Here is a 25,639-nt window from a genome sequence, read left to right as displayed (position 1 = left end):
TATAAACCAGCCAAAATGTTACAATTTTTCTTCCTAACCTCTACCAAGCATCGTGTCATTCCATTATGCCATAGTGAGTGAGTTGTTTCATTTTCCTTTCAGTATTTGATTTTCAGCACTGTTAGAGAAACAGGATAATGGACAAGACAGACCACTAGCAGGATACTGTAATAAATTCTTACGTTCCCAAGACAAAGTAAAAGGATCTGTTAGCTCTTCACTGAAGCAGTGAAAGCACAATTTGTTTATCAGACTTCACGCTACCACGACTGATTAACAATTAATACATACAAGACAAATGAGACAACACTACAGAGCAAACAGGAGAGATGTTTCTGATACCGGTTTGTCAGTTCAGTATCTTTCCTTTCTAAGAGGTAGTGAGAAATAAGGTATTAATCATTTGGAACGCAGGGCATATTACTTTAGCACCAGATACTCTTTTTAAAAACATGCTTAGATTTAAATGATATATAAAGAGGTTTTACTGAGATTATTTCCACAACATGAATTAATTTTGCTGTCAGGATTTATCACTGAGATGACACAACTCCTGGGCACGTGGGTACATCTGCCAAACTCAATCAGTGTATTGCAATGGGACACCAACTGCATTGAATCTTTGCAGAGTCCCAAGATTTTAAACACGTGAGCATCATACAACTATTGCACTGTACTGTGTTTTACTTTGTAATGCATATTGTCTTCACCGTACTGGAGTGTATTATACACTGTGTATTTCCAATGCGATAAAAATTTAAAATCCTCTAGGGATTCTTTATAAGGTCCAATTTTTGCACATTGATAACACTTTATGGTCAAGAATACTTGAACTCCAGAAGAAAATTACTATTATACAGTGGATGGCAGGTAGAGAACGGGAAAAGAGGTGGACATCTACTTTGTTTTATGTTTTTTAAGCACCTACTAATAAGAGAAAAAGAAAACAAAATTACATCAAAAAAGTCAAGTAAAATATAGTTCGAGTTCTTCATCTTTTCTGAAGTTCTTCATAAACATAATTCTGCATCACCTCCTCAGACAAGGCTCTGAAAATGTTCAAAACTGACAGCCACCTCACCAACATCTGATGTTTGAACTCTTCAAAAAATTAATTATACTTGGGACTCTCTGAACATTGGGAAACATTAAATGTGATTCCACGAGCCCTGGACAAGCCTCAGAACACTTACACTTCATAGAAACTCCTCTCTATGTCCAAGCATTATCCAAATTGTCTGTCAAAAGAAGATGAAGCAGATCAACTGCTTTTCTTGGATGTTTCTTACATCCCTCAAACACTTGCTCACCTGAAACCATTTGTAATATTTCAATTACAATTCTTAGTTCCACACTGCAAAAATAAAAACTGAAGCAGTGGAGATGAAGATGCAAGCAGGCTGCAACAATTATTTCAGTGACAGGAAATCTTATTTATGCAAGAGAGCACATTGTTTGAAAGTCCATATAGTTTCCGAGACTTGAGTATGTCTTCAATTAGAATACATAAAGACGCTTTCATTTAGAAACTGAAATAAAACTATCGCGTTGAACCTCAGAGTACAGTGTACAACACCATCTCCACTACGAGAGCCATCAAACATAAACAAGGTGAGACAGAGACACAAGTGACCTATCACAAGAGCAAATAAATTACCCCTTGACATAACTATCATTTTTATGTGCAGAATCTGGATCATAATGAGGTCTTTACTATGCACCCATATTTCACGTAATTGTCATCTTAAGTAAACATGTTTTAATTACTGTCACTTATTTCATTATTCATTCTCAAGCCCACAATACCTGTCAGGGTTTAATGGATTGTCATCTCCTGCTACTTTCCCGTGTCAACATATGTCCCCATTTATTTCACCAGTAAACTAATTAAAATACCCAGACCACGCAATGAGTATAGGGTAATTTTGATGATGATGGTGCTGCAGTTGTCCATCCTAAGAAGGCTTCAGAGTTTTGCCTACTTTTCCCATACTTTCATGATGCTTTCTATTGGAAAAAAGGTGCTGCATGACTCTTGTTGATAAAGTGACATTTGCCACAAGCACTGTCATTTTGAAGAATATCCAAGGAACAAAAAGGAAATCACTGGAATTGCCAGTCATCAACTTGAAATTTTCATTCCATTACATGATACAGAATAGAATACCAAGAATAATTTCAGTTCATCTGTTGCAGGGAAATAGGTGCACGCCCTGGAAAACACACTGCCCTCTCTCATATCTTTCGTATTTGCTGCTCCTTGAATCCTGTGTTCAGTTTTTGGCCCCTCACTACAAAAAGACATCAAAGGGCTGGAGCACGCCTGGAGAAGGGCAACCGAGTCTGGAGCACAGAGGTTATGGGGAGCAGCTGAGGGAACTGAGGCTGTTTAGTTTGGAGAAAAGGAGGCTGAGGGGAGACCTCATCGCTCTCTGCAGCTCCCTGAAAGGAGGTTGCAGCGAGGTGGCTGCTGGGCTTTTCTCCCAAGTAATAAGGGATAGGACGAGAGGAAATGGCCCCAAGTTGCATCAGGGGACGTTTAGACTGGATAGTAGGAAAGATTCCTTCACTGAAAGGGTTGTCAAGCACTGGAACAGGCTACTTAGGGAAGTGGTGGAGTCAGCACCTCTGGAAGGATTTAAAAGACGTGTAGATGTGATGCTCAGGGATGTAGTTTAGTAACAGACTTGGCAGTGGTGGTTTAAGGGTTTGACTGGATGATCTAAAAGGTCTTTACCAACCTAAATGATTCTACCTATCTCTTAACATCCTTAAAAGCGAACAATAACTCCATGTAGTTTTATGCAAACTGCTTGCTTATGTGTTGAGACATTTTATTTATGTTATTTTTCACCATTAAGAGCGGTCCACTGAGAACCTGCAGGCCAGCGCGTTCCACCACTTGAGGATGCTCCTAAAATGCTTATTACTTACATTACAAATGAGGTCCCTCAGATGTTAAACTAGCCATATTCATACCAAGCACTTTCTCAGTCTCCTTGGTCTAGCAGTTCTTCATCAATTCCTGACATGTTTTCCTGGAGCCCTGAAAGGAAAGCAGCAACTGGGGATTGGTGTTCAGTCCTGTGCCAAACCTCTAACCTTTATATAAATAAAGCAATAATTCTGACAAAAGCAGCTTCAGAAAACATCTAAAATGCAAGTTAAAAATGAAAGGTAAAAGGGAGAACAACAGGAGCAAGAGAAGGAAAACAGAGGAAAAGACATAGTAGCCTGGATAACGTCTCCTTTAACTGCACTGACTACAGGGCCTTTATATCAGAGATGACACCAGACACATTCTGCTCTTGGAGCTATTAGTGCTGTTTCAAAGGTAGTCACAATGTGTACAGTGAATAACATTTGACTCATTTCCAATATGTCTGTTCTGAAGGGAGACAGTGAAACTGCAGTGCCAGCAGAACATAAATGCACGTGCCTTATTGGTAGAAATTCTGATCAGCACTATGAAGCAAAAGATTAATTTAATACTTTTAATCACATAAAAACTCAGTGACTTGTTTCTGCAAGTCACATACACCTCTCAATTCCTCAACCTGACATACAGAGAAGCGTCTACTTGAAAGTCAAGTTTTGCAATTAGCATCTGTCTGGTTTTACCTATCAAATGCAATCACAATGGGCTGAAACTTTTATTGCTCTCCTGACAGACACCTGGAGCCACTGCTGTCACTGCTCCTTTCCGTAAGCAGTGAGGAAGTGAAGGAGATGGACAGTTCTTCAAAGAACTTTTTAACAAAAAGGAGACAGAAGCCTTTTACAAGGACATCACCTTTTGCAATTCAAAAAGGTTCTTTTTGTTTGACTTTCTAAGCACTGTCATATTTAGCAGTTCAGGTTCTCTCTTCTCAGGCAATTTTTCCCTAAACCAAACCTACCCTGTGAAGGAGATAAAGATGATTGCCAAAAAACAGAGGAATTCAGGTTGGGTGGTGAAGGCGAGGTGGCCGATTCAAACAGGCCTGTATGGACGTTGACAGGTCCTAGAGCAGCACGGCCAGGGCTGAAACCCTGCTGTACTTCTGAAGAGCACACATGAGGTTCTTCTTCAGTTCCAGGTTTGCTGGGGCAGCGGTCAAGTCTCTCACTTCACCTCCTGCATCTTTCTGGGACAAGGATCAGCCAAGAATTACTCGTAACAAATCCTGTGTTAGTACAGGAAGCTCTTAAAACATTCTTTGTCCATCTGACACTGCAGAAATTAGACTCTGTTCACTCTTGACAAAAGCACACGGCGATCGTTCTAGGCTAGAGGGCAGCCAGAGAGGCTTGAGAGGCAACAGCAATTCTGGTCCTGCCACAGTCTCTCAGACAGACTACGCTAACTGCTGTGATGATACGACAAATGTGCCTTTAGCATCCCTGAAACTTTTAAAAGGGTTCAGTCAAGCCTCAAGTAGTTTACATGATGGAGAGCTACTGCCAGAAATGTTCCAGCACTGAGAATCACAACTCAGTATCTGCACACCACTGAATAAAACAGCAAAAGCACGCAAGAATATTTTGAAGCTGCCCAGAGAAAGAAAAATCGATTCCTAACTACGGCCTATTTCTAATCATTGTTCTCTCTCCAAGTGATACGAAATATTTGCTTTTCTTCATCGGAAAGCAACGGTAGCTGCTGGAGCCATGGTGAATTATTTCTTTCATATCCTTAGAAACATACTATACAGCCTTAATTAAAAGAGATTTCCAAAAGAATAGCAAAACACTCTTAATGGAAAAAGGACACTCTGGCTTTCAATACCAAGGAAAATAGAATGCATTTATTTACTTCCCTTGATATGTTACAAGCCAGGAAAGGTCATCTCTCCATATCTCACCTCCTAAAGCTTTGATTTGGACTACCCTGCAGTATTTCACTTCCAGCAAAGATCAGGGGCTGTAACAGGCCGGTTTCCTCCTACAACAATTTTATTTCTCCTCTGTACCTACATTTAATGCAAGCCATTATTTAGAGAGAAGAAGAAAAAATATCAGGGAAAAGGTTTCTGCAAGGCCTTGGGATCCAGAGGGGTGGAGAGCAAGCGCCCTTCAACAAAGAAGAAACCAAGGACAGTCTGGGGATTATACATCACACACTAATTTCACTAAGCTGAAAAACTCTAACAAGTCCCATGGGAAACCTCTGAGCAAAGGAGGAAGAAACAAGGCATAGGGCAGTGCAAGGTACACATCACTGAATAATTCACCCGTGTCACATGAACCACATTCATACCTGGGTGAGAACGGAGGTAAGAAATTACCACAGTACCAATAAGCTAAAACAGCTCTGAAAGACAAAAAGCTGACAATTAGGAGCAATTACTCATACAAGAATCATTGACCATCCTTGTATAAGAGAAAGAAGAATACTTCTTTTTTTTATGTTAAATACAAAATTCATAGATTTTTTTTTTTATTTGGAAAACCAGATTTAATGGGGTACGAGTTGAAACCCCGTGCCAAATGCAGTTCAAAACCTATTAGTTAGAAACCAGCAAACAAAGTCCTCATATAGAAAACCAAATTTCAATAGATTTCAATATAGTAATTATAATAAAACAGCAAGTAAGACTTGTAACAAATGTAGGAAAACTGAGACTTAATTTTCTTGTACTATCCCAATGACACAGCTCAGGAGCAAAGCATAATTACATTTCTACCCATTGTCTAATCAATATCCAGGCATTCCACCAGCAAGCTTTACACATATTTTCACTGACATGGACCAAAAAACACCTCTGAGAAAAGGCAAGTGTGCTTGGAAGCAGGGCAAAACAGGCTGTGTGTTGCTCTGAAGCTGTACTTTCTCAGTGATCGTTAGCCTCTAGTTATTCTAAACATGTTTGTGATTATATGTGGTAGCTTTAAGGTTAATACTTAGAAGGCTCTATTTAAAAACAATAAGGAAGAATAATAAAACTTTTTCTCCGTTCCTTGCGGTCAGAAACCAGGTCCTGTGCAGGCAGTCGGTCATTACCTTTAGGCATCAATGCTTTCCCTAATCAGATATACAGTAATCACCGCACTCTATATCACCCTCTCTTCAGTCCATCCATTTCAGACACCCTAAAAACACACTCGCCTCAGAAAAAAATAGTGAGTAAACTCCTCAAGAGAACTGCTTCTAGGAAACCAACCTATCAAATTCCCTACCTTGTTTATCTAATGCGTTTAGAGATGAAGCACCTAGTAGCTATTCTTCTCCAAAGGAAATCCACGTGTACCTTCCAATGTCTTATCAGATATCCATAAAATCTCCTTAGAAACTTTTGGCTTCATTTTTCTGCCTATATTTGACCAAGTTCCTTCTGAAACTTGAATAAAGGACAAATAAAATGAGCCACCTTGGGAAAAACTCCCAGTGTAAGAAAAATACAGCTGATCCTCTGAAAGCCAAGATCCAGCTCCCAGAATTTTTCTTTTTTAACAAACAAGAAAATGTAACCACTTGACACTGGGAATAAGGTTTCTTGAAATCCATTCCAATTGCTGCAATTAAATGTGGCACATAAGCCAAGAACACAAAATTAGCTAGATTATACCTGACACATGAACAAACTTAACCTTAAAAACCATTTATAATAAATTAAGCCCTTGCAAAGTCAAGATTGGCATGGCTAGACAACTTCTGCTGTGAATGTCCTTTCTTGAAAAAATGATCACAGGTGGAATCCCATGCAGTTTCTTTTCATTCAAAGTGCTTCGAAGGATGTTGCCAGGAAGAAAAGCAGACACACGTGTCACGCTGCCCACATTTCTCCACGTGGAAATTATACGCCTTGAAATTCCTCAGCAGGGTATGTCCTCCCCTATAATCCACAATGAGTCAGTAGCAATGCAGCGTTCACATCTCCACCTGAAACCAATGTCAGCTCATGTGGAACCGTCCCTTGGTTACCAGCCACCTCAACGAGTTCCCAACAATTTACCTAAAAGTATTATATTCTCCTATCATTCCTCTGAGTCACACACTCTATCTATAACAACAAAGCAGAGAAACACAGCCTAATGACATAAAAAGGAATTTATTTAAAAGCTAAAGCATCAGCAATCGTGGAAGGAATGGTTAATTCGCTGCTCTCCAGACCTGCAAACTAGCAGGAACGCCGGCCCAAACGTCTGTCCCAAAGCTCTATATGTATGGAGAGGGACAATGTTATACGTGAGAAAGCTGTTACGTCAATGTTGGTGGGAAATTTTTCAGACAACATGTAATTAAGTTGTTGAACACATCTCTACAGAACAGCATGTCAGATTAAGAGCACAAATGGATTCCAAGAGGGATTAAACAGATTCATGGAGAATAAGTAACCTGTGATTACTAAAAATGATGTAATAATTTAGAGACTCACAAAGCCATTAAATCACCGGTGTTTCACGCTGGAACATCCCTCTGAATTGACTCACCTCTTGTAGCCTATCCAAGAGCAACCACCCCTGGGTACTAGATTCTTACATTCCGTTTCTAGTATGCTGGCATAGTCTGAACTGCACCATTGACCACTGTAGCTGGCAAAGAAAATCCTGAAAAGGCTATTTAGTGGCTCCAGCAAAGAGTTACACAGACTGAATCAAAAACACGATATGGGAGCAGCATAAATTTTGGCCTGCTATAATTAAGTATTCCAAGAAAACCCCAAGAGAGATGGGTGCAGTTTCCCAGCTTCACAGGAATGCTGGCATTTGTAGACGTGGCCAAGCCCACCACGCAAGGATTTCATGCTCAAAATATTTACTCAGTTTGAGCAAAGCATCACAGCTCTTGTGTGGTGTTTGGGACAGATCGCTCTTCAAGGCATAAGCTTCGGAACGGCTTACTGCCTCCCGCTCCACTGCCCCAGCATTTGCCGTCCAAAGATACCACGACAGGGATGTTATCAGCAGGTGCTGCAGGAAAACACCACGGCTTGTGCTTGCTACAAATCCGCTGAAACAACTGCAAACAGAGAGATTTGTTAATCCTAGTTCAGAAATGCCCTCCTTCCTTGTGAGGTTGCTCTCAGGAGCTAAGCATTATTGTAGCAAAGACAGAGCTTTTGCCATTCTTTCTCCCCAGACAAATGCAATCAAACGGGGACGTTCTGAAACATATTATAGCTTGTCTCTCAGACATCTGGAGCCAGCGCTGCCACAGGCGCTCTGCTGCTCAGAAGAAAAGGGAAAAAGACAGACAGCACTTCAAAATAAATCAATGGCATTTATTAGCTCTTTTTGCTGATGTTTTGGGGGAGGAAGGAAGGAAAGGGAGAAGAGAGGAAGAGGTTTTCAGCATTAAAGGTCTTATTTTCTTTGCTATTTAAAACTCCTATTAGTTCTAGTCAGATCAATGGCATTGTGCATTTTCCAATAATTCGCCTGAGATAAAACTAGAGCTATAAAAGCTTCAGGGTTTACTAAGAACATCTATTTCTGTTCCAAGAACCAAAAAAGAACCTGAAAAGAGAAATAGATCAATTTTGGCCCAACATAGCTGGGTATACAACTCCATTTCCACACAGCAAAATCAAGTATGACTCTCACACTTGCCTTGAAGAAGTTCAAAAGTCAAAACATTTGCTTGCATAGATTAAAGGATATAATTATAAGAGTTCACACATTGCTCCATTGCATCATCTTAGAAGCACAAGCAATATACATTTTAGAAACATACTGCTGTAGCTGCAAAACGCTGGGAAGTGCATTATTTTCCATGCAAAACAAAAAACCTAAGTGTTTTCATAAAGTCCATAAGGAACCGACCATCAGAGAGAACAAATACGCTTAGAGAAGTAGAAATACTCAGGAGAAATATACTCTTGTAATAATTTTTTTAACCTTTTTGGATTGGAAGAATGTGTCAAAATGCTCAAGACTTCACACGGAGGGCTGGAATACCACATACTGTTCATCAACCCAAAATGAAGTCTTCTAGTCACTCTTTCAGACAGCAAAATAAAGACCATTAAGCTGTCAGAATACTGGAGCTTTCTGAGCTATATGCATTGCATTGTCTCATTTCTCTTAAAATAATGCTTGTCAATGCAATTAAACACAGAAAGAAACAATTCATTAGATTCAGTTTTCCTTTACACTAACATACATTGGGAGAGATGAAGCGTAATAAACTGAGTTAATTCCCAATTTGTACTGATGACAATCAGAATCTGGCTTAAAAATGATCATCTGCTAAAATACATGAACTACAAAATTCAAAATAAAGCGAAGTCTCTTCCTACAGAAGGCGACTGTGAAAAACAGATGTCTCCGCCTTAAGACTGTTCAGTTTGATGCTATTATAAGAATTATAAAAACCAAGATCCACGGGATCTTCCTTCCTGTTGGAAAATATAATATGGTTTACTTCACCAAAACAAACAAAATCTGCCACGTAAAAAGGCCAAACAAACCTCCACTACAGTTGTGGTCATTAACAGTAGTCCCCACCTTCCAAATGTCACTTGGCCTTCTCATAACCTGAACAAGGTCTAAAAATACTAAAACATTGTTTTAAGACATTTATGATTCTGCTTGGCTTCAAAGCAACAGTGTTTTGGCAGATGAGTGGGAGCAGAATGGGAAGGAAAGCAATAAGAATACTATAAACTAATGTTTTAGTACAAATAAGCTGAACGTGGTGTAGGGAGAAGGTCACCGTGGGCATCACACTAACGATCGAATAAGCTGAGTTCCAACTTCAACTACGGAGAAAAGAGACAGCTTCTGAGGCTGCAGACACCGAGTTCAAGGCAGTGCAGAAAACCCATCTGAAGCAAATTCCACAGTGTCAAAGATCATTACGAACATGAACACACTAAATAGCAAGTTGTAAAGGAATGGAGGCATCTTCGTGACTCCTCCAACACTCAGGGCTCCTGTGACTGTCTATCAGCTGCTGTTACTTCAAAGCAGGTGCAGTAAAAGCAGTCTGAGCCACCACCACTTTTTCTCCGTCAAGCTCTATGGATTCTCAAGCTGGCCGAAGCACCACAACTACTATATTCCCTATCCAGTATGTATTTCAAGAACTCCTCTCTCCCAAGAGACTTTCCAAAATAAGCTTTTATGTCTTTATCTTGGCTTTGACGCTGATGCCTGTCAGATGCACATCAACTTACAGATAGAAAAGAAGAGCCTTTTGCTCAGCCCCAGTTTAATTGAAAAGCATTTGTTTCCAGAGTCTCAGAAGCGGCATTCCGAACAAGCTACAGCCAGCGCACTTTCCTCCTCTGTACAAGAAGCAACTTCCAGAACACTTGTCACTAAACAAGCCCAGGTTTTTCACAGCTGCCAGTTGGACATGCAACACAACCAAGTCTGTGCAGACGTTTTAGATTGAATCATACCTATCGGCACACACTCCACTATGCACGGTGGAGTGATCGGGGCTCAGTCTACACAATACGCAAGGCAGAAACAGCCACCTTTAGGAAAGGAAAAAAAAATACCATCCACTTACAGGCAGACCACTCAAACAGACCAACTTTAGAAATGAAAATTCGCTATTTGCAGCAACAGACATGGGTTGAAAAGGAGAAAGTGATTTTTTTGGCTGGTTGATCTCTGCATTCACAGAGATAAACAGAGATACAGACAGCAGCTCAGCAGTTTATACAAACTTATATGTGGTTATACAATGTTGTAATTGTTGACTGAAACATCACAGTTAGTTTCACATATTTTGTTGCTCCTTCCATTTAATGGTACTGGGTAGCTTTGTGCCTCCGAAAAGAGTGGGAATAGTGGAACATCCCTAAGATAATTCAAATAATACTTGAAAAGTTTATATGGAAGCACTTTTGGCATCGAGTTTCTTGTTCTGAGTCCCTGATTCAACTGGCATAATCGAAAATATTCATCACAGAACTGCAGGGGAAATACAAAAGGATTTCAGTTTGTTCTTGCAGCCTTCCCAGACCAAGGCATTGCCCTTACGTAGACTACAGTGTGTCTTCTGGCATAAGAGAACGACTGCCTGCTCCTACACACCTATATGATTTGTTCTGTGCCCAGTACATACTAGTGCTCACAAAGATATCAGAATATGATTAATAAAAGCCATAACAGAAGTCAAACTCCTTCTGGAGAAACTTGCAGAAGTTTACAGAGCTCTATCTTTGCCACTAGAAACTCAGAATTTGAAGGAAATACAACATAACTGTAGCTGCCTCCTACTTAATGAAAAAAAAAATACAGTATTAAATAGTCTATCCTATCAGGAAGTTAATTGCTAGCAACAACTGGACAAAAAAATCTACTTTCTGGAGCCCAGGGGCTTTGATATACAGTAGTCTTGAACTTTAAAGAAACCATATGTTTTCTTGTATGAAATAAGACAGAAAAAATACTTTACTTACAAAAGCAATTTCACTATACATTCACAGAGAGACAAACCCACATAATACGGACTGTTACCAAAGCACTCTGAGAAGAAAAAAAATTGATGTGCAAAAATCTTGAAAAGGGAAAGAAAATGGCACTGGTGACTAATTGTTTAAGACTTGCTGAAGAGTCACAGACCTCTGAATAACTAAAATCTACTTCTCTTAACAAAAGCACTTGTACAGAAGAGATTGCTGGAGGGCGGGGGGAATCCCTGAAAACATTCAAACACTTCAGACATTTGCTGGAAGTGATTTATCTATCAGAGCAAAGGTTATGGGCTCGGAAGTGCGAACAGGTTAATCCTGAATGCAGGAAAGGTGTCTACAGAGCTTCCATTATGAACATGGTCTCTAGGTGAAGTAGAGAAAGGAAAAACCACATCTAGCAGCCCTAGAAACTGGTACTTAAATAATGACCCAGGTTAATATTACATCTGTCATGAGATTACATGTGATTTCCCAGAGGATCTCGTAGTAGGTCACAGCACTCCAAACCGGGATCTTTAAATGAGATTTAACAAATGCTAAGTTCATAACAAGCTCTAATCACTTTTCACACTTTTGAGGGTAGGGGAAAAGAAAAAAGACATATCAAACACCTATCTCTGAGTTATGGCTACTTTGAATTATGGCTACTTAGCATGTATATTAAGTGCCTTCCCAAGGAATTTTATTATGCCTTTTAATGCATATAATGGATAAGGAATGGCTCCCATTATGAAAAATTATACGTCCTTAATAAAAACATATAGCAAGGTATCTCTCTAATAAAACACCCAAGCATCACTCAACACTGGCAACTTTTTAGAAGGCAAAAGATGATATACAAGGCTGTTACTGAAGACAAAGCAGCTCACCACAGATTCTCGTCTCTCGGCTCTGATGCTGGTCCTCCACTAGCTGCTCTGAGGATGCTTTCTGCCCACTCCCAGATTACCATCCAGCCCATATTCCAGATTCTGTCTGCCTGGTTTGTCATCCAGGTGATTCTCCTCCTAGTGTAGTTCCTGATTGTACTCAATTTTCCTCTTGCTCTTCCCATAGCTACGTGATACCTTCATTTCCCTCATCCCATATTCCCATGCACTCACTCTGGGCTTGTTTCTAGCCTCACTTCTTGCTTTACGTGATAGCAACTCCACAGAGTTTGTCTTGACTTCCTGGGTGATAGCCTAAATCCCTGAGGTCAGTGGGAATTGGCTGCTGAGTCCACTGGATCAGAATTTTACTTCTTATGTAAACAATTAGCTTTTCTAATCCCCATGATCACTTCAGAGATCTGTGACCAAAACCTCAGATTTTAAGTCTTAAGTAAACGAGAGCTCCACAGCCTCTCACACCAACCAAAGGATATGGGAAGCACTGCCAACAGGAGGTAGTGGTGCCGTTTCTTCTCCCAGGAACACTGACTACATCATTTGCATTATCCAGTTGCAACAAACTCACTTATTCTTTGCATAACGCAAATTATTATTGGATGCACAAGTCCACGTTGCACTAACAACAGAATAGTTGGGAATATGGTTGTGAATTTGATCAGCAGGATACACAATGACCTGCAGACGTAAAGCATCTTACAGAAGCCCCTCGAGCAAACAGCCACGGGTACAGCCATATTTAATGACAAAAGGTATCTAAAAGCCTCAGGCTTTGTTAGAACCACAGAACTGCAATATTGTCAACAACATGAGCCACTTTTAACTCCTGATTGAAGCATCTCTGATTAATCTAGCAAGAGGAATGAAATGAAAGGTTGGGTTACTTTTTCTTTTTGGGCAAAGGCTGGTAAAAGATGCAAAGCCTACATCAACTAAACCCAAGGACAGCGATACCAAACCAATGAAAACATGGGAACTCATTCCCTATTCAGGCAGCATACCTATCTCATTCACCCGTACGACAGCCCTTGTCAGTGCAGCTCCAGGAAGGACACTGGGGCTTCTTGTCTGTCTCACGTCAACCATGAGACACATGCAAGGGCAGAGGCAGATATGACATATCTGTCACATATATACGGGCACACATATACGCAGGCAGACAGAAACCTTGGTCAGACACGGCATGGTAGGACCGATCCGTACTGTGTATTTCTCCCAGAGCACCTTCAGCAGCGTGGGATTCCCTCCCATGCAAACCACACCCTGACCCACAGAGAGCCCAAAGCTGCTCTGACAATCCTGTTGGTCAGCTCCAAGCTTGACTTCATGCTCAGAGCCGAAAATGCCTTAGGAATTCACACCACCTGCTTTGCAGACAGATCATGGGGAAAATCATACAGTTTAATGGTCAAGGTAACAGCTTATGATGCAAGGTGAAAGCGTTGGAAGTTACTGCTTGGTGACAATGACTTGCAAAGCCTGGATCTGCTAAATAAGTAAAATCATTTAACACAAAACATAATAATAAGTTGCAAAGCTCTGCAAAGAAGTATTGGAAATTAGATATTAACACTAACTTTAGCTGCCGCTTCAACAACAGTGGTCTGCAAGATCCTGCTTAAGCTGTCCTCAGAAATGTATGTCATAACATCTTTGAAGGCAAGTAGCTACAAATGTGGACAACAGCTCAACTGCTCGTTCAACCTGGGCAAAGAAAAGCTTCCAAATCTAAAAAGAAAAAGAAGAATATGTATTCCTTAATAGCTTCCACTTTGGGAATTTTGGACTGATTCCTTAGATATTCCTGTTGCAAATGTCACCACTCTCCGATGATCACAAGACTGATCAAAGCATCAGGAAAATGCAGTGTTGGATCTCACTATAAAGCATCTGGGCTCCAACCGGCATTAGGTTCCCTAACCAGATTAGAATGAGAGACTGGTCACAGCAGATGCCCTGTCTCGGTTCATTACGCAGCACCTGTTAAACTTGATTAACAGCCCCAGCTAATTATCTGTTAAGAGTAACTCATGCTGTAACAGATCCCAGAGGTCTGAAAAGTTGACTTCATTTACATTTATGTTTCCCCTCACAAAGTCTCACCAAAAAATGCCTTCCAGAAAACAATAAAACCCCTTTAACTACAATATCACTGAATACCATTGGCACCCATATGACCTGCTTTATGGCTTCAGATGTATACCTGCAGGGAAAGCTTTACAAGAGGACTTGAAATGCTCCAAATACACACCTGCCCCGCAATTACAAACTGTTTCCAAACAATGTACAATAAACTATAGGCATGTGCACTGTAACAGCTGAAACAGATGTCATGGCAGGCAAACAAAAAAATGTTCTAATTTAAAATTCAAAATTCTGTGCTTGGGCAAACACAATTTCCGTAACATAATCTAAAATAAGTGTTATTTGCGGGTGCCGAATGTAATAGAGACAGACATTACAATTTCTGCCGCTTAGCAAGGTAGGGCTGACACTCTCACTCTATTCAGACAGACAGTTTTCAGACCTGTTCTAGTATTTCTCTAGATCTAAAAATAATTTCACGTTAGGCTCTGCCACCAACAACTCCTACAGTCCAGGATTCCCGTTCTGGTGGTTTAAGCGTTCTGTAGGACACAGATTCCTAACAAACACAATGACTTCCACACTGTAACTAGGCTGGATATCTGACCACATGATATGCATCCCAGATCATTTTCCAGGGTTCTTTAGTGTGTTTTGGTGAAACAAATCACACTGTGGCAGCCCTTTTACCCCGTTCTGCAGACGCATAACAACATGCAACATAATACATTATATCATCCTTTTTTTTTTCACTCATATCAGTGTTTTCCCTTCTTTTCCAAGAAGCCTCACTGCCAGCACCAAACCTTCTTTCTGTCCAAAGAGCAATTCCCTTCAGGTGGGACCAGTGCCGATGTGTTCCTCTGGGTTTCTGCCACCTCCTCCTTGCACATTCATGTCTCTTAAGCACCCGAGGCAACCGCTCAGGTGTGCCATGTCTTTCATCGGGTATCGGTGTCCCCAGAGCTGGTCTGTACCATCAACACTCTTCACACTTCTCCACCCCAGGGCACCTGCTCAGTTCTACAGATGCAGTTGCACACTAAGACCCACTGATGTTGTTGGACGGAGCTCCACATCCAAAACTTTCTCCTACTGTATGACACAAATGTTAAATGAGAGCCCCACAAACATCTCCCTGCATTCTGCACAAATGCTTGCACCTGAATTCTTTCAAACTGCAAGGTGATTTTGCTTAGATCCAAAATTCAAGAGAAGCACCAGCCTGTAGGTGCCTAATGCCACAAGCAAGTGGTCATAGTTGTAAAAACAGAAGGTGACTATGCACTAAAACCACTGAAAACACAGCCTAAATGTAAAACTGACTACGAGCAGTGTGCATGCTTGTCCCTCAGGCAACTTAAGAACACTCTTCAGATAAAAACCCTGCTACAAATGAGATTATCCTGACTCGCTGCATCCGTTACCTTATAGTTCTACTAAACCTTCCAGTAAGTTGGAGTGTCAGCATTAGTGCAATCTCTTTATGCAGTCAATGAGCTAAGAAAATATTCTTTCATAGACATTTTACTGGTTGTACAATTCGTTAAATGAAGACAGACGTGACAATTGTAGATCAGACTCACAAAAGTAAAGGAGACAGCATTTTCCAGAAGTCCCAGTATTCCTCTGCTAACTGCGTGTTAGAGAATTGACACGATATTGATGTTACAGTGGCATGCGATACAACTGTACCTCAAATGGAAAGGAGAGGTTTTAAAATACATTATTAATATAATTCAGGGTTAATGGGCCACGAAATCTCCAAAGACAGAACACCTTAGCTCATCCTAACGACAGAAGAAATTTCTGCACTCGCCTTCTCAATCTGTTCAGGTGAATTTTAAGAAAACACATGCAAAATCTCTGAAAGAAAATAAAGAAAATTCAAACAAACCCGGTACCAAGCAGCCAATTGAGCTTGCAATTAGATATCTATTCCAATTAGCCACCATATGTCTTAAGACTGAACTTGAAGAGTTCACAAAAACCCTAAAAGATGAATGATATTGCTCAAAGATTACGGGAGAAGAACACAGCAGATCAGGACGTGTATGCAGTACGTGGACGACAATGAAGGAGCTGAAAAGATGCTTTTGTCTCAAAATATGGGCCTTTTCCCCAGCAATACCGGCTGAGCTAATGAAAGACCTCACTTCTTGCAATCATTATATTGCTTATGATTATTCTAGCATTTCTTTAGTATCTTAAACATCACATCCAATCCTTTCTATCTCTTCTTACTCCTTGTATGTGTTCCAACTCCTTGATACTATTGGAATCAACCCAGGAAATGTCAAGGCTCTTCTGTTCTTCCTTTCTTTATGTCTTGCATGCATATTCCAGGGCATTACAGAACCGGTTAAAATGGGCTGTAAGGAAGGGCAAAAAAATAAAGTAGTGGTGTCTATAGCTTTTTTTGTTTGTATTAAAGAAAAAAAAATCCACATTTCTTAAATTATTTAGTTTTTACATACCAACTAGACAGACAGAGAACAGTTATAAAATTCAGATTTCTTCTATAAACTCAAAAACATTCCTTCTTTAGCATTACATCTTTTTTATTTTTTATATTTCCTGGAAGAACTGCATATGAAAGGAAGGAAAATAAATCACACTATCAGAAAGATATATGGTTTTGTGTTTCTTCTAGACCTCCTAACAGCAGCTGCTATTAGAGTTATTAAAATCTTTTTTCCTCAGACTATCATTTTCAGCGTAGTGTTTCTCTTTTGGCTTTCCATATATTTACTAACAAATCTGAAATCAATTCTGTCCCTCACCTAGATCAGTACTGTACTTGTTATTATTCTCCTCCTTTATATGAAACACCTTTACTCCAGTACACCTCTAATTTCCCCTTCCTTGTATCACATCAAGAGGTAGAATTGCATTTAACATCTCAGATCCTGATATTATCGAGTATTAGCCAGCCCGGTTACGGAACATTTGCTATCCCTTCAAACACTAAGCACTTTTTCCTCAAGCTTTCAGCTTGTTGTTAGAAAAGGGAAGAATTATTTTATAGATTGTCTGTAAATACAGACATTACACACGTTCGTTTCACACCTACAGCAAGATTTTCCTGACAGTGCATGATACTCCAAGACATGTGCTTCTTTCAGAAATAGCACATCATAGATACATAAAAAGATGCAATTTCAAGCTCCAGGGACAGGAGTGAAATTATCATGTCACCAGTCTAAATGTCACCTTTTATTTTACCTCCTACCTCTAGGTTCAATTCAAAATGCACGCATTAGCTGGCCTGACAAAGTCATCATCGCTTTCGCTGTCTTCTTCCCTTCATTTTATTCTTAAAAAAAAAACCAAGAAACCCATTGCATTGAGTCATTATCCTTGGTTCTGAATCATAAGAAAATGTTTTTATCCTCATGTTTATGACCATATTAATTGTCGCACAGCATATATATATCTCTGCAGCAGAGGTGTGAAACAGTTTGTAGTGGTAATAGTGAAATAGAGAAAGTTCTTTTCTATTATTATTATGTCTCTGTAAAAGATACAGGAGGCAGTAATGTTATAGGCAATATCCTACTAGAATCCATAGCAAACCAAGCAAGAATCAGTCACACTGGAACAGTTGTCTTATAATCCTCCAGTTTATCTCTCCGCATTACACGAGATATATTTTGATTTTTTTAAAAGACAGAAAAATAAGTCTACCTTTTCCGCACTTGTAGATGTGACACAACAAAAGGGATAAAGGCAAACAGGAGAAAAAAGATGTTGCTTTCAAAGAAAGTGAAGACAAATAAGGATCATGTTGATTTAGTTGGAGGAGGGAACTAGTAGAAAGCAAAATACAATTCATTAATAAATACGTATACTCATAAGTCCAGAAAAACTGGCAAGGGTGGTCTGAAAAATAGTTTAATCCCTTCAGGTTTTTTAATTTTCACAATTTTGAAAGTTATCATGTATGCAGTATCAGAGGTACCTAACTCGTTACGGCAGCAAAAAGAACGCTGATGGCTGTTAAGAGTACCGCTCCTCAACTGTCTCAGCTTTGCAATGCCATGGGAACTCTCCAGCTCTACTGTAACCTACTGGAAAGGCTGATTTAGCCTTACAGGAAAGAGAAGAAAGAAAAAGTGGTAGAAAAATAGAATAAAACAGGCTGCAAACAATGGTGAGGGAGAAGGGAAGAAATGGTTTTTTTTTTTAATAAAGCTGATCAGTGGGCAAGGCAACCTACTGCTCCCCAGCATCACACCCGATCCCTGAAACACTTAGACTCCACTGAAAATACACGTCCCTCGCATTATTGTTTCCACATGTGGATTTCAGAGGGACCAACAGGAAAGGAACTGCGAACTAACGGAAATCAAGTCTGTTTATTTTACCTGAGTGAAAATCATGTAAATTCCAGGCATAGCAATTATACTTTTGATATGCAAGATGTAAACATCATTATGAATAGGAAGTGGCAAACAAAGGACTTATCAAACAAACCACCACAAAACCTGTCTCAGTACTAAAAACAGGTGATGAAACAAAACCGTTCGACGAGGCAGAAGCAGCAATGAGAACCAGCCCAGTGCAGAGGAGGCAGGGGGTGCCTCCAACAGCACCAAGAGCAACTAACTGCTACAGGACAGCATAAACTAAACATACAATTTAATGTTATGTTCACTGCTGTTATAGAAAACAAGGGGTATTTTCCCTTTCTGCAGAATCTTTCTGGATAAACCCTAAATAGCACTAAACTGTTAGGGAAAATAGAAACCTCACTGAATGGACCATGCAGTTAGAAAAGTCACAGACTGAGAGCAAAGGTGACAAAGCTGTCTGTGAAGTGAAAAGAAAATGGAAAACCAGTAACAAAGGCATGAGAAACCCACTAGAATACGGTTACCCCATTGCAGTTACCTCCAAAAGAGGACGAGAAAAATCAGCTGATTCATACAACCCAGAGTGCTCCCTTTAAACTTACAGCACCTCATCGTACCTGCTTATCTAAAGAGCATCCTCATTTTGCAGCTGCAATTTGTGTTACACAAGCATGAGAGGAGTAATCAAGCTGAAAACCAGAAAATATTCTCTTTTGTTGACAGGTATCCACAGGCCACGAAAACAAGAAATTTACTCTCAACCCATCCTAATCTCTGTGCCTCGTTTGAATCAATGGTACTTCTGCACAAACGCAATGATTAGCAGCATCACCACTTATCGCTTACTTCTGTATGAAGAAGCTGCTTGTGCAGACAGAGGCGTTTTGGTTTAGCGGGATTGTTTATCACTTCTGTTGAAGTTCAGGACGCATCAAGTTGCGTGTGGCTCCTTGCCAGGACCCCCTCACAAACCTCTGCCGCTGCCTAACACCAACCCTAACGTACACAATACAACAAAGCATCCAAAAGAGCTGAAAACCTTTTCCTCACATCTTGATGGATGTTAGGGTAATCTGGTCAGTTAATTCCAGAACCGCAGTCACACCTTTATACCGTGCAGTCATGGCTATAAACTGGAGAGGGGCAGGTTTAGACTGGACAGAAGGAGGAATTTCTCCACCATGAGAGTGGTGAGGCCCTGGCCCAGGCTGCCCAGGGAAGCTGTGGCTGCCCCATCCCTGGAGGTGTTCCAGGCCAGGTTGGATGGGCCTTGGGCAGCCTGAGCCAGTGGGAGGTGTCCCTGCCCATGGATACTCTCTTCCATAACCAAAGTGTCAGATGACTAAGTACCTCAAGGTTAATGGAAGCACAATTATTTATACCTGCTGGGACTCTGGATATGGACTGTACTAAAAATATCTTCTTAAACTGTGCAAATCATTTAAAAGGTAAATACGCATCCTCTTCTACTGCTGAACTCTAGTGCGCAGAGCGAACTGCTACTCTGTATTTAGTGTACAAGGTCCAGCATTTGAGTTTTTTCCCCTTTGCCTGAGTCTATTTAAAAAAAAACCCAAACCCACATTTATTTCTTCTTGAAATATTTTTTGTTTAAAAACCTACACCCATATTTTGTCACTTTTATGACAAAAAAACACACAAGCGCAACTCAAAATATCAAAGTAAAACATTTTAATTTACATGGGTAAAGATGCATGAAGGTAAATGCCTTCCAGAATTTGATAAAGGTAAATTCACTCTTTTGGAAATGCTTTATGATGACAAATGAAGACATAGAGAACATTTTTGAAGTACACTGAGTGACTGTACAGCCTCAGACACTGACATAGGGTTTTTTCTCCTCCTGATAGCAACATAGGCTCCATTATGGTCAGTATATAAGGTTCATCTTGTCATACTGCACTGAACAAAGTAGGTGGGCACTGCTTCTGGCATCATTTTGGATTGCAGTATTGAAACTTACAGGCTGGAATAAGCATGCACAAGGTACGGGTACTATTTTGCCTGCTCAGATGAAAAAAAAAAAAAAAAGGAAGATTCCTTGTTTCCCATAACAAAGTAGAACGCCACCACATCAAACAAGAGCCATGGGCAGCCTGCTTGCTTTCCCCTACTGTTACTTATGGCAATCCCTGGGACGCCGCAGTGCAGTGCACCACTGTGAACAGATCCTCTGCGAGTAACCTGGGTCACGAATCAGTTCGTTATTTAGGAAAAGGAGGAGTAGTGTGAATAACTGGTTTTCTAGCTGAACATTGAAACTGGCAAATAAAAACAAACAAAAAAAATAAATCAAAAAAACCCAAGCAAGCAGTACACCGAAAAACCCCAAACTGGTTTTGATTAAGCTGTTCCATTATTTATCGTGTTTTTCCCTGTCCGGCTGCAATGAAACTCCACAAGATTTTCTCAGCTCAGCACAAGATGGTTAATTCAAGCTGGCATAAAATATTTATTGTGGGTATCTATAAGGAAAGCAACGGGAAAACAAGATTGTGCTTCAAAAAAGTTGAAGGCAGAGCCAGTTCCTTTTTAATGGTACAGTTCAGAACTTAAAATGCCCTTCCATGAGCCTAGAAATCTGTGTTCATTTTCCTCCTCCTTACCTCCCTGGAGGCGTATTATGGACTGCTCAGCTGGTGGAGGATTCTCAGCCTCGCAGTTAATGCTGCTCTATCGCATTCACTGAAGCGAGTCCGGTGCTCCAGCAATCCTCCGCAGAGTTAGGAGTTATTCTTTCTCTCTCCTTAAACAACTACTTCAATATTTCAAGCCAGCGAAAACATCTTCAGAAGGAACCAAAGGTGCTCAAATAGTTACGGTATTTACCTAAGCAGAATTTCAACTTAATCATTCTTGTACTCAGTCCAAGAAGTAAGAGACTTGGGTTCTTCTTGTATAGGTGTTGTAGAACTGCTCCCTGAAATAGTCTGATGCACTCACAGCTCCGCAACGCTCCAAACTTACCCTACAGGGATTTTTGAAGAGCGCACACAACCTTATTAAAGCAAAAGAAGAAAATAAAACATCGCTTTCTATGAATTTAATTAGTAGCAATATTTTTATGCCATTATTGAAGGATTTGAGAAGCTACAAGAGGTTATAAATATGTATATTCAAACACAGAAAAACAAGTATGAGAAAATCATATTTACATACACTGAGGTGGGTCTAATACAGAAAACACATGGAAGAGAAACGTTATATGTACCTTCTCAATATACTGACACCATTTAATGACAGCTATTTTTATGTTAAATCTAGTTCAAGAACCAGGAGAATATTTCCTGACTTACAGCTACTCCATTTGTTCAAATGAAGGTAAATTTAATAACTGACCATTTCTAAAAGTGATGTTTTATGTGTGACAGTTCACAGTTTTGGGCATTTAAATATAAGAACGTCAAAATACTTTTGAAACTTTTTTGCAATACAGGGAATTTAAAATTTAAATTTAAAATTCCCTGTATTTAAAAGTATTTTAAAATTCCTCATGACAGAGACATTTTATTTAGTTTGTCCTGTTTGAACCTCACAAAGCCACATTTCTTTGTACAATAGAGCTCGACAAGGAGCATCATATGGTATTGTATTTTTATAGAAAAAAACCCTGAAGTTGTTTATATGCAAAACTACAGCAGCAGATAAAATTTGTGACTAGCAATTTGTGAGAAATAAATGCAGATGCTCTTCTCAAAGACAATCACATCTGCAGAAACAGTAAAAACAACCCTACCTCATTTAAAGATAAAAAATGCACACAGAATCACTTAGAGCAATGGGCTAGGAGACACAACACGAGCATTCAATTAATTTATTATCTCAATTTGCTCCCAAACTCTGCTACTTCTTCAGTATTCCCACCATGGAGAACAGTCAACTGCAAAAAAAAATATTTGATTAATGTTCCATTACTTCTACCAAATAAATACAACACAGGAAACAATATCCTAGTTACCATCTACTGAAATGGTTTCTAGGCAAATCCTCTGGTCAGTGGCTTTAAAAACAGGCAACAATGGTGGAAAGGGGAGAGCAGGAAATGCAGAATCATAGAATCACCAGGTTGGAAAGGACCCACTGGATCATCGAGTCCAACCATTACTTCTGCTTTGACTGTGAATTACTGTCCATTGTTACTGAAGCCATACAATCCATATCCTGCCTACGCACTATTGCCTTGTAACTTCACCAGGTAGTTTATGACATTAGAGATCAGTGATTTTACTTTAAACTTATTCAAAATACCTTTTAAATGTCCGATGCAATTTATTTTCTGCAGTAATTATGCAATCAGAAAATAAAATCCAAGTTTTAGATTTTCTATGTATCACAATGAGTTGAGTAATTAATATGCAAAGTTCCAAGGGGCTTGAACCACTGTGAACAGACCAAACAAACCTTATATAAGGGAAACGCACAGCTCTTTTTAAGCAAATGTGGGGCAACTGTATTAGAATTATTTCTGGTTTACAAACTGAAAAAATGAGGCACCAAAAACCTAAGTGAAATAATCCAAGGTTACAAAAGTGCACACAAAAAAAAACCAGGTACCAAACTGGTATTTTTCCAGGCACTTTTTCCCTATCAAAGCAATACTGCCAGTTCTTTGCATGGGTTTTACCACGCACATACACGTTCACTCCTCTCCCCCCTTGCCACACACGGACACACGGATGCCTACGAACACATCAGCTCGCAGCAACGCTCACAAAGGGCTGAGAGGAAGCCAACCGCAGCCCAGTCGAGGTTCTTCTGGCCGCCTGCTCCCCCCACACTGGGGAGAAACATCAGTGACTGCAGGGACTTACTAGGGGGAAAAATCCTCAGCAGATCTTTGCTGAGATTGATTTACTGTCCAACGGGCACAGCAAACTAGAATGCGCTTTCTGCAACAACCAGGTAAAATCCAAGTTTCGTTGTTGTATATAGTCTAAAAAAATGGACTATTTGTATACATTCTCTAACCGAATTACTTTATTCTATCAATAAACATGATTCACACACCCATTCTAAAGAACCGTGTACAATTACAGTGTTACACAAAACATTCCACAGAACTGTGCTTACAAAAAAATCGCTTTTAAACAAATTAATGCTTATAATACTAAGCCTACACAAGAATGCTCAAGACTCAGTCATGTTCCTTAAACTACCAATTTCTGGATTTCATACTATAATAAAATATTTAACTTCACAGCTCTAATATCTCATGGGAAGTGCAGACATTCTTCATAGAATAAGTCCCTGAATTAATGGATCCAGACCTTTCCAGTCTCAAGTCAAAAGGAATTGGCCCTCCCCTCCAACCTCACTGTAAAAAAAATACTTTAAAAGCTTTTGAACATTTGCTCTTCAGTGAAGAGCTGTTAAAAAAGTGCTGCACTTTTGCATGCGGATCATTATGCAGCTAAATTCTCATTTAATACCTAACACCATTGTTTCCAAGCAGCTGGCATTTAACCAACCTTTTCAGCTATTTTGGGGAACAGGCTTTGTGGAGAATAAGTTTCTTTTAGCCATTATAAAAGTTTGGTGACCTTTTCCTTGATTATCCGCCTGCGCTTTAGGCATAAGTAGTGGGAAGGAGCAGCTCACAGGGCACCTTTGTCAAAACTCCCTCTACACGTGGCTGTGCAATAAAGCCAGCTGAAGAAGTGCTGCCTCAACATTCCCAATCCAATAACCAACCTCACCCTCCAGCCTCCACATGCTGAAGTCTGACACTTCCACAGCTTAATGTTCACATAAAAGGCCCACTCTATTCTTACAAACCACCCACAGCTTTCTTTTCCTCACATATCTCTCAAGAGATGCAACCACTTCTACGTGACGCTCCCCACGCACCGTCACAAGTTGGGGGCTCCTAAGGATAACCTCTGCTGCCCCCACAAACTGGCCCAGACCAGGGGGGAGAATTAAATCAGTGGGAAATTGTACCCTGAGATAAGGACTGCAGTACCAAACAAAAATATTTAAGCTTCTTCATCCTGTTAGGATCTCGGAGACCAAGAGAATTCATGGTGAAGAAAGGGAAACAGAGGAGTTAAGTGTGAAGACTTTGAAAAGGATTGAGTGAGGGGAAAGAACTGGCCAGCTAGGCAGCTGGCAATAAAAGAAAAGGACAAAGACTATCTCAAGTGAATAGGACAGAAGGGTTGTGCACTGCAGAGAAAAGGACAACAGAAACCACACCTGCATAGAATCATAGAATAGTTTGGGTTGGAAGGGACCCTAAAGCCCATCCAGTTCCACCCCCTGCCATGGGCAGGGACACCTCCCACTGGCTCAGGCTGCCCAAGGCCCATCCAACCTGGCCTGGAACACCTCCAGGGATGGGGCAGCCACAGCTTCCCTGGACAACCTGGGCCAGGGCCTCACCACTCTCAGCATGAAGAAATTCCTCCTCATGTCCAGTCTAAATCTGCCCCTCTCCAGTTTATACCCGTTCCCCCTCATCCTATCACCACAAGCCTTTATGAACAGCCCCTCTCCAGCTTTCCTTCCAGCTTGCACGGTGTGATACAAAGCAGGTTACTTTCATTTTTTGCTCATGGAATATCCCTCACTTTGGTGCAGTCCTGATTTGAAAAACTAGTCTTTTTTTTTTCTTATAGCTGCAAATAAAGGAAAAGATGAACTCTCTGTGTTACAAGGCTACGTAAAGCAGAACTCTGAAAAATCATGTCTCTGACTCTGCTCCCCACATTTGCTGATGTTCATGCTCGCTGTTCCTCAGCTCCATCTGCAGAAATGAGGATAAACACCCTATCCTAGCAGAGACAGTGTGAGCAGAAGTCCATCACATTTGTGAAGCTCATACATACAGTTGTGAGAAGCGTCACAGGGAAGCCCATAAAGTGAATAATACTGCAGACAGTCCGAGTCGAGCACATAAAAACTAGGGCCCTGCAGGGAAGCAAAACTCAACAGC

At 40.3% G+C, this 25,639-nt stretch overlaps 1 protein-coding gene across 7 annotated transcripts in view; it reads right to left on the bottom strand.

The window, feature by feature from the left end:
- The window catches only part of FHIT (fragile histidine triad diadenosine triphosphatase), a 616,279-nt gene that overhangs the window by 363,386 nt on the left and 227,254 nt on the right, over window positions 1-25,639 (bottom strand). The gene's annotated exons all lie outside the window — the stretch shown is intronic.

This window comes from Cuculus canorus, chromosome 11 (genome assembly GCF_017976375.1).
Source record: "Cuculus canorus isolate bCucCan1 chromosome 11, bCucCan1.pri, whole genome shotgun sequence".
Lineage (NCBI taxonomy): Eukaryota > Metazoa > Chordata > Aves > Cuculiformes > Cuculidae > Cuculus > Cuculus canorus.
This window is presented reverse-complemented; position numbering and strand designations above follow the sequence as displayed.